The sequence below is a fragment of the Oreochromis aureus genome, linkage group 22 (genome assembly GCF_013358895.1).
Source record: "Oreochromis aureus strain Israel breed Guangdong linkage group 22, ZZ_aureus, whole genome shotgun sequence".
Lineage (NCBI taxonomy): Eukaryota > Metazoa > Chordata > Actinopteri > Cichliformes > Cichlidae > Oreochromis > Oreochromis aureus.
The window spans coordinates 7,059,504-7,068,596 of record NC_052962.1 but is presented as its reverse complement, the minus strand read 5'-3'; positions in this window follow the sequence as shown (position 1 = coordinate 7,068,596).

The following is a 9,093-nucleotide window of genomic DNA, read 5'->3' as shown; positions in this document are numbered from 1 at the left end:
GTGTTGTCTGTCTTCCATCAGCTAGACAAAAACACTTATTTGTTCAAGCTCTGTGCCTCCCTTTTTTTTGCCTCCCTGAGCAGTGTTTTCCCCTGAGCCTGCACCTGTGCATTAGTCACGTCTAGCTAGCTGTGAATCTGACAAAGGTTTGCCTTTGCCTTATAGTCTCAAAAATGGAGATCTCTATTACCTTGGATGAGTTGAGCTCTAATAGGTGCTGCTGAGGGCCAGGTGGTAAAATGGAAATGCTGCCTTTTAAGTAATGTCACGATATACATGATATACTGATGATGAGCATGCTTTTTATTTATCACCAATAAAAAGCAATCACCAATGTTTCTCCCCTATGATATTTTGTCATTACTTTTGCATGACTAGGGACGAGTTCTTGGTATTTACTTGAGCATGAAATGGCACATAGCTTGACACACCTGCTAAATATTTGTGGGTAAACAAGACATAGGACTTGGTCATTAAGGAAGTGCTGGAACAAATGAGTGAAGTCCTTGGTTATATCCTGATTAAAAGTTAAATTGGAAGAAATGCATCTGTCAGAGTGATTAAAGAGGCGAGGTATAAATGCAGCTAGGGAAATAGCCAGTGAGGACAGCTAATCCTCAGTGGATTAGCTGTCAGAATTTTCTCCAAACTGCTACACAAACAGTCAAGGAAACATGTAGTAGGACTCCCACAGAGAGCTCCATGGGATAAGCATGCGTGAACACGGCAACTGAGACGGAGCTTGCCTTACCTTTAACAGCCCAACGATTTCTGCATCTGGTGGCCAGACCTCAAGAGTGTTTTAGAGAGCTGGGAGGAAGTGTGTAAATAATGATAATAAACAAACTACAGCAAGCTTAAGATGTGTTAAAGTTTAATTTGCTCAAGATTAAGGCTGAACTTGTAGCCTTGTGAGCATGCCTCTGTTTATGAAAATGGATGCTAGTCAAGTCTACTGCAGATGGATTGCTCTGAAATTTCACACATAAATTCATATATAAACACATGCATCAGCATTATAGAGTGATCTGAATTTGGCTGTAGGCTGTTGACTTCAAACTTATGAAATTTAATGCTGTTTTGCTTGATTCTTTGGTTGCCTTTGATCTACTTAGTGACAAACATAGAGACTTATTTTAGAATCTCAAAGATTCTTGTTCTTGTTTTTATCTGATTATACCAAAACGTTGGCCCAGACTTGAAATTTAGGTAAATTTAGATAAGGGGTATCTGTATTGGTGAAGGTGTAGGCACCAGTCACAAGCTCTCTGTAATAACAACTAGTCCTAACAATTCTTAAACTTTGCCAATAGGTTGCAAACTATTAGCTGGTGTACTGATGAAAACCATCATTGTAGCATTGTATTATTCAGAAAATATTTAAAGGTATAAAGAAGTTCTAGACAGGTTTACCTACAGTGTGAACATGAATATGCTAGCAGTATTGCATATAATTTAGCATCCTAATGTTAGTAATGGAGTCCGGTGCTTTTTAGCCTTGTAAGTATTTGCGGATAACATGATGTTGTCTGTACAAAACACTGTCAAAGATTGTTACGTAGTGACCAAAGCAGCATGAAGTTTTTAGTATGTACCTCTCTGCAGCTAACTTAATGACTGCCAGCAACCTCTGGTAACCACTCGGGTTGCCAACTGTCCTGTTTTAGCCGGGAACTCCCATATAAAGAGCAAAATTATTTTGTCCCTTATTCTGCCTTAAATGTCCAGTATATTGACCGTTACCTGCAATGCTACTTTCTGACCAATAAAACTTCACGCTTACAAATACCAAATCTGATTTGACCGCACTCGTATCAGACAAGTGCTTCTGTCCAGTCACGGCCCGTTTCGCACACCAGATGTGAGGAGTAATACGTGAAAATTAGTGTGCCATTTGGTCTCCCTAGTATAATAAACTAATAATAATAAACTGGATAACTGATATAACTGTATTTGCAGTAATTTATTTGAATATTTTTTATTTTTTGCTAATTTTTTTAAAGGAAATCCCCATGTGATTCCTGTCATCATTTACTGTATTTTTCTTTATTGTTTTAGATGATGTATTGATTAAACTGAATACGAACATTTTACTGGACTTTTATTATAAGAACATGAATACAGCACATATTTACACAATGCCCAGCTGGTTGTGCATTGTGCTTCTGGCATGCCAGAGTGTGTCTTATTTGATAGTTAAATACACACTTTTTCCTAGTGATAGGTGGTTACTAGGGGGTCACTGACACTGACAACGGTTTCACAATGACCGCCAGCAACCACTCGCAACCAGTCAGGAATTAGACATTTTTTCCTCATGGAATTTGATTGCCAGATGATCACAGACAGCTCCCCAGCAGTGCATGACTGTGTTAATGCTGTAAGTCAGTTCAAACGTGAGTTAAATGTTGTTAGGATTTGCACTGAGAATAAATGTTACGGAAAAATCAATCTTATCAAATATGCAGCCTCTGATTGGAGAGCCTTAGTGGCAGGGAAATGAAGTTGAAGTGTTCTGTCTTTAGTTTTGTGCAAACAACACCAGGATGTTCAAAGTTTTCACTCCTTCACCTACTGAACATCAATCAAATTAGCAGGTAGCCTTCAGAGACTGCAATCTGTGTGCCAAGACCCACTGCTTGGTATTTGTTGGTACACACAGTTAAAATATACTCCTTTTATTTTCACATAAAATTCTACAAATGATTAATTTCATGTGAAATTTTTTTTAGATGGTTTTAAAACTCGTAGTTATACAACATTAAAGCAAACCACGGTGAATACTTCAAGGAGACTTTAAGTTAATTTATTCAGCATCAACGGCCAGCAACTTTCTTCAAGAGGAGCAGAAAAATCATGCACCTGAGATTTAAGGCAGTGTAACCACAGCTGTGTTTTTCCTGGACAAAGACCACAGATAAATATGACACTGTGGAAAGCACTGTGGTTCATAGTGTTCCACAGCGCCCACCAGCTCTAAGCAGCTTGGCCTTCTCAGCTCTGTTTTCTCCGGTCTACGTGGGTGGGCCTCCTGGGATGAACTCTCACCACAGACATTGGAACTTAAAAGTTCTTGTTATCATTTTCTCCTCCCCTCATGTGTCAGTCTTCTGCAGACAGTAATCTCTGTCTGACAACTGCAATGTGAATGTTGCTCAGAAGTGCAGAAGGTTTGCCGAACAGATTACGGAAATGTCTTCTTTAGCGGTGATAGACACCACCTGCGGGTGGATGGGAAGGGTCAAGCCAAGCATAACACCAAGAGTGGTCTCCACTGTACGAAACGTCACTGTTATCAAATCTCAGCTCCCTATCTCGACATATTGGCTGTCAGAGGGGAAGAAGAAAAACAAATTTGTCCTCAGTTGAGATGATACATGGGCGGCTGAATCCTCTAAAAGAATGAATGCAGTGAACTTGAAGGAGGAAGTTAAAGGAATATTTATCTTGGGAGGTGGGGTTTAGGGAAAACTAGAGAGGAAGTCAACAAATCCAAAGTGCTTTCCCTGTTTCAATGGTTGCATTGCAAATTAAATTCCAAAAAAGTACAGGATGTACAATCACCCACAACTGCAACATAATAAAACAAATTAAATCCTTTTATTCTGGAATGATTGAACTGGACTGATACTAATTTCAGTCTTTTACAGCTGAAGAATGAAGGAAGTGGTGCTGAAGTTTTTCTCATAAAGTGGTTTACTGGACTGGGTGGCATTGCTCCATCCATCATCATGTCGTTAGCAAGCGATTCCCAGGAGCTCACAAGATTTCTATTTGTAGCATCTGTGGATATTCAGAGCGGCTTCACCATGGTGATGTTTATTTGTTGTCCTGAAATGCAAAAGAGTTGCCAGTTTCATATAGTGGGCTGTAAAAACTATGCATCCAACTCAGGTTCTTGGTACATTTTTTGTACCACCGATTGAGTTAAAAACACATTTATTGGGAAATTTCTGTCAAAGAGAGTGTAACTGTTTGACATTTAAGTGACAATATAAAAATCCAGCAATTTAAAAAAAATCTGTTGTACATATGTTTTCACTCCCTTTTTGGACAGTGTTTTTTTTAAAGATGCTAGAAAGTATAGCACTTCTCTTTTACTTATTTAATTTTTAATAGAGAAAACGTCAATTTCTTTATTAATCAAGTCTACGTGACCCATAAAGGCAAAGGGAAAAGGACACTTTTAAAAGTTTCACTAAATGTATTAATAGTTAAATCCCCTGTACAGCACTCTTAATTTAACTTCTTAACATGGACAATGTTGCCAGTGACCTATTTAAGACAAGGGTTAGAAAACCTTTTCATCTGTTTTTGGAATTTCCCCATATGTGAAATGTCCAATAAACATGAGACTTGAAAAGTAATCTTCCAGTATCTTCTAGTGAGCCTAGTATCTAAAACTAAGCTTGTTTAGCATGTAGCTAAAATTCAAGCCCCTTTGACAGCAGTTAACAGCTTTTAGTGATGGCAAACTTACTACAACTTTGAAAACCTGGATTTCATTTTGGCTGTTTGGTCCCTACACAGATCTTATCTTGGGTTTAAGTCTGGCCTTTGCTTGAGTGACTTAACACAGATACCTTTTATGTAACCACTCCTTTGTTATGTAACTAGGCTTCTTTTATGTAGGCAAAGGTTTAAGTATAAAGGGTGCATTCTATACCATGGGACCAAAAATGTGCTCTGGCCTTCTGCAGTAGTAATTATCCTTACAATGTTTGTAATCTGTGGTTCTAGAAGTTAAGAAAAAATGCTAAGTGCACCTCAGTTAATCAATACAAGTATTTATTTCCTTTATGGCAAAACTAAACTTTTCACCCTACACCCTCTAACTTCCAGAAAAGAGTGTACTCTTTTTCAGTTATCTTCAGGCCTTCCAAATTTAACATTTTTAAGTCTGATTTTATTCATATTTCCTATTTAAACTGTCCTTTTCTGATATTAACGATCTATCTACACTCCCATATGATGTCAGTAAAACAGAAGCAGATGCCCTAAATGCGACCACAAGTCATCCAGGTAACTTGAAACTTTACAATGCATTTCCTCGAGTCCCCAGTAAGACATCTGCCAAGGCTGAAGCAGATCAGATGAACCGGTATCGAGATAAGAGCTGAGCAGATGCAGTTATATGCACAATACACAGCTTCCTTTTATTTATTATTAGGAGCATCTTAAATCATTCTGTTTTGTAGAAGCATTTCCATGTTGTCTTCTTCTTACACTATAAACCAGTCATATAAAGGAAAAGAACACCCCCGCACATCTTCCTCTAAACCAAATGAAAATGAAGTAAAGGTGACTTTACAATTACTTTTACTCCTATGAAACTACACAGAAGTAAAGATAAAATAATATAATAATAGTGCCAAACTCCCCATGAAGACCACTTTAGTGATGAATCAATCACCAGAGTCAAAGCAAGTCATAATTTTCCTGTAGCCACATGCTCTGTAATTCCTTCAGTAGCCAGATTTATTTTTCCAAAATAAGCAGAACACAATTCTCCTCATGTGAGTGCTCTCCTTTCACCACTTTATTTGTACAAATTAGTGAGTAAGCTATAATTTACAACAACATCACAGACGGTGAGCAGACGCCGCTTTCTGTGTTTTCATGACAAAAAAAGAGCTGGAACACAGACGGGCCGAATGCTGAATTCTGTTGAGTCACTCCCAGACTGCAAATAATGAACTGTATTTTTAAGAGAGTCCCAGACCATCGAGGGTGTAGACTATAAACAAAATGAGCCTCCATGTGAGTGAACGGCACAATTTTGGGAAAGATGTGCCGAATGGAAATGACACGTCTCGGAATGGCGCAGTGTTTTCTTTTAATACGACACGGTTGCTTTCAGCTCACAGGCATTCACAAGAGCGCTCATGTGAAAGTAACAGTGTGATACCAACATCTGCTCGGACCAAACACCAGCCTGCTTTCATTTGGTTCAGAGAAAGATGGGCGGGGGTGTTCTCCTCCCTTATCCGACCGGTTTCCTGATGGCCACTGTAAACACTGGCTCTCTCAAAGGTCACACTGTTTGTCACTCTTGGGCCCCCGTGAGGAGCTCTGCTCTCATAAATATTAATGGCCACTGTACCGAATGGGGCCTCTGACTGTTAATATGGGGTGCAGAGGATGGGAGGTAGGGCTGTTCCTTTTAACGCTGCAAGATTCTCCTCCACTGTGGGGCCATGAGAAAACAGAGGGGAGGGACCTGGGAAAGTCTGGCCCTGATCCTGCATTTGGATCTTCTAAGTTGAAAGTGGCCTGTTTTGATTGCCAGGTGCTCACTTTGGCTCTGAAGATGAAACCAGTGGTAATACACAGTTTCGCTTCAGACTATATCAGCACTCCTTTTGAATAACCAGTGTTTGTAAATTCTCCCCCAAGTGATTGATTACCCTCCAGCCACTGCAACTATTCAGCACACTAAGCTGGGCTAGTACTGTATAATAAGCCTTATTTATCAGTTGGCCTCAGACAGCTTACGTAACTGTTATGTAACAGCTTGAGTCCACACAGACAAGGTATACCATGCTTCCCCATTAGGCTTGAGCTATATAACACACCCACCCTTCAAATAAAGAAAACCTCAGCACATCTGGTTGTCTTTTAAATTTAACCGCAACCAAATGATACGTAGACAACAGCCAGGATGGGCACAAAAGAAGCTTTGTTTGGATGAAAAATGACTTGAGTCTGTGAAGTGGGGATAAAAATTAGGTAAACTTTGAAGGAATGATGGCTTGATTCATAATCAAACAAAATAATAATTAAAAAAAACTATTTTTACAGCTTTCTGAATATAAAATATGCTCTCTCTGAAATTCAAAAACAAACCATCCAAACCTGATGGAATTTGTAAGGTATAATATGTGTGAATCAATTCACATAAAACATCAAACATAAAAATATTTTTTTAGGGATATTGCACATGCCTCCTGCTTGCTAGCACTGGGGCTCATTTTTCTCTCGACTGGATATCCACACACTCTGTGTCAAGAGTCATAAAAAGAAGCAATATTTCACCAGCAGTGTTTTTGTTTCCTTATGAAATATGGCTCAGCAAGCAATGGGACCAGGCCTCTGTGCTGACAAGAAGCCAGTGAGGGTTGATGGATGGACGTTTGACTCATTGCAAGTGAGAGGGAATGACATGTGACCTGATGAGGTGGAAAATGACAGGATTGCTTCTGTTTCCATCAGCCACCAACCTCTGCTGGGTTTGGATCAGGAGAGGTAAATCACATCCTAACCCTTGTGTTTTTGTGTTACGCAAACTTCAAACTTACCTCTGTTTAGTTGTACCTGATAGAAAATGATGATTGTCCTCACATAAAGGCTATTTCATAGGTCATTTGTGCAAAATGCAGCAAAAAGGATGCAAATACGGAGCCATAAAGTCTGTATAGTGAGGATATTGGGGTGGATGGATGGCTCAACAAAGCATTGAATGTTAACATGAAAGACATCTACATAATTATCATTAGAATATGATTTAACATACAGTTACTGTTGATTAACTTGTGTGATCACCTTCAAGCTATCACACTTTCACAAGTATCAAATATTGAAGAGTAATTACTTAATCATGACACTAATACAAAACTAACTAGTGGACTGTTGCAATCCTTCATTGCCAGTAATAATTTAAAGGGTGGAAACTGTAAAAGCCAGCAAGCGATCATAAGGTAAACGTCCTTTTTTTGCAATCAGTTGAACTACAGTTGAAGTAGTAACCATGACATTTCCATATATATAATAATCTGTTTCTTCGCTCTCTAAGAATAGATGAACTATGACAACACAAAATTTATACTGACAGTTCATGAAAGTGTTTCCTCTGCTCTGCACATGTGTGTGAAACATTTAGGGCTGAACAGATGAACAGTGCAGACTTTCACTCTATGTAAATGGGAAACAAAGAATCTTTGTGTTCGTCACACTTGACTTGATTGACAAATGAACTCTGGGAACTGTAATGTCTACCACTCAAATATTTAAAGTTCTTCCTGTTTTTCACGTTATTCATTTATATGCTCATATTTAAACACAGCCAAAGTTGTAAATAATGAGATCAGCATATGTGCAGGTCATCCATGCAAGGAAAAAAATCACTTATATGACCTACTCATACTTCCCATTTAGGTTGGAACATTTCGCTCACTTTACACTGCTCCCAAAGCTTGACTTGAAACAGTTTTTTGAAAAAAAAAGATTCTTGACACTGTATTATGTGACTGGGAACATATGTCCCTAATATGATCCTCTAAAATCCCACAACTCTGGCTGTGTGCACAGCAAAAAAGCTCAACCAAACAAGACACCACCTATCCAGTCAGCTATAGCAGGACAACCAGGAAGTACTCTGTGCTGTCCAAGCATTAGCTGCAAAGTTTGAACTGAGATGCTGCACCAACGTCCCAAACCAGAGCAAAATCTAATTGATTAATATATATATATATATATATATATATATATATATGTATATATATATATATTATTGCATTTTGTCTTTTGTAACTTGTTGCACTTTGACCCCCACCAAAATTATGTGAAAGTGTGATTTGTACAATAGCGGCTCCTTTCATCTTCAGCCATCTTCCTCTTCCTTTTCCAGTTCCCCTCCTCTCCCTTTGCACATTAATCCTCTCTCTCTTTTTCCTTTCTTGCCTTTTCTCAGATTGATCAAATATTTGGTCTTCATGGGGCCTGAGTCTGTTTATTTTCTGGAGTGCATTTTCAGCAGCGGTCTGGCCTGTGCGGTGGCTCAACAGTGCTGTCTCAGACGTCCCAGTGTTTGGCTTAGCGGCTGGGGACGGAGGGAGAGCTGGTGTCCGAGACTCCCAATGTGTGCCGGCAATGCAGGCTGTTCTCCTTTTGCAGGGCAAACTGGGACCTGCAAGCCTCACACACACTGTGGCCATTCACTCTCCCAGCACACAGGATAGAGTATGGATTGTTCTAAGGCCAGTGGCAATGCCAGGAATGCTGAGCACTAGTTCCTCTCTGGGAAAAAAAAATGCCATTTGGTTCTCTGTCACTCTCCCTCCCTTTCTCACTCTCTCTGTCTTTGAAAAGGGTTGC